The 1689-nt window shown below is 27.0% G+C and overlaps 1 non-coding gene across 1 annotated transcript; it reads left to right on the top strand.

Annotated features, from left to right (window-relative positions):
• Nucleotides 1-240: 240 nt before the first annotated feature.
• Nucleotides 241-344, top strand: LOC115210019. The gene has a single exon (XR_003881381.1). It is a non-coding gene; the product is annotated as a U6 spliceosomal RNA (small nuclear RNA).
• The last annotated feature ends 1345 nt before the right edge of the window (nt 345-1689 follow it).

Raw genomic sequence — 1689 nt, 5'->3', positions numbered from 1 at the left:
CATTCGTTTTTATTTGTTTTTTTTTATTTGCCTATTTGAATCTTTTGTTTACTTAAATTGCCATTATATATATATATATATATATATATATATATATATATATATACGTATAAAACAAAGGGAAATTGTAAGGTACCACACGAGTGGAAATATATATGAATGAAGGTTTGAAAATGCAATTTTAAAGATTTTTATTCACTTAAAAATATGGAATGCTTCACAAATTTGCATCTCATCCTTGTGCTATGGTGGTACATATTCTAAAATTGGAACAATACAGAGAAGATTAGTATGGCCCCTGTGCAAAGGATGATATGCAAATTTGTGAAGCATTCCATATTTTTAAGTGAATAAACATCTTTAAAATTGCATTTTCAAACCTTATTTCATATATATATGTATATAATGTTTGTGTGTGTGCGTTAATGTACATGTGTGGAGAGAGAGAGACAGAGAGAGAGAGAAATGCAGATATATGTTGGGGAGGAGTACTTTATCTCGAATGCATCTACAATACCCCAGTGTAAAATGTACTTTTGTTTTGAATGTAATTAATGGCTTTTCAGTATTTTCATAACTCAAGGGTTTGTTTCAAGATATTTAACTACGAAATTCTTCTTCCAATAAGTTGTTAAAGGAGAAGGCGATATCAGTTCCAAATTTAAGAATTGTGTGATATGTGTAAATTCTATATTCAATAAAGATTAAAGCAAGTTAAAATGGATAAACATGCTTGAGAAATCATTAATATACCAGATACATTTTAGTGAATGCTTTTAGAATTGGTGCTGCAACTTTCATAATTGCTTTGGGAAGTAAATGTAATGATTTCAAACACTGTACAACAACATGCATATTTACACTTATCATAAGGTATCGTTTCAGTATTTGAAGAAATTTACATTTAATATTGCCCTATTTCTGCATTACAGTTTATACTGAAAGGTTTTCTTTGTAAAAAGTTCTATTCATACACTCATAAAATTGCTGACATTTTAAATAGATTTTAGCGAAGAAGAATGCAGTTGAGTTTCTAAATAATTCAAATGTTGAATGTAAAAGAATGTCGGTGAATTTCAGACTATCATACAGATATAGAAAACAATATCTTTTATATTTTTATTCATAGTTTTATTTAATATCAACTGATATGTTTAAGCCTTTGAGTTTGTGTGTTCCTATAGTGATAATGATATTTGCCATCATATAAAGAATGTCAAAGTTGAAATATTCTTATCATCTCTTGGGAATGATGGCATTAAAATGTACTTATATTTTAGAAAAGCATTAACATTTAAAAAGGAAAATTAGTCAAAGAGCATCAGATGAATATAGTAAACTCAAATTATTTATGTTTTTATTCACATACATGCTATGGAATTTTTTTAGTCATGCAACAAAAAAAAATGTTAAAGTAAAAACTATATTGTCCTAATATAATTTCATAAATTAATGGGTTTGAGAGAAAAAATTCCCTTAGGAATAAACAATTGATATTAGTTGGCAGGCATATTCTGTAGTTTATGGATATAATTGATAAATAGAAATATCCTGTGTACAAATACCTGCAGAGAACAAATTAGTACATATCTTTATCAATAATGAAAATATTTGAAAAGAAATATGGATAGCAAGAACAAGCAACTTTAATATGCACTATTTATTTTGGTTTTAAAGATGTCTATCACT

The sequence above is a fragment of the Octopus sinensis genome, linkage group LG3 (genome assembly GCF_006345805.1).
Source record: "Octopus sinensis linkage group LG3, ASM634580v1, whole genome shotgun sequence".
Lineage (NCBI taxonomy): Eukaryota > Metazoa > Mollusca > Cephalopoda > Octopoda > Octopodidae > Octopus > Octopus sinensis.
Note: the sequence above shows the minus strand (reverse complement) of the source record. Positions and strands in the feature narration are given on the sequence as shown.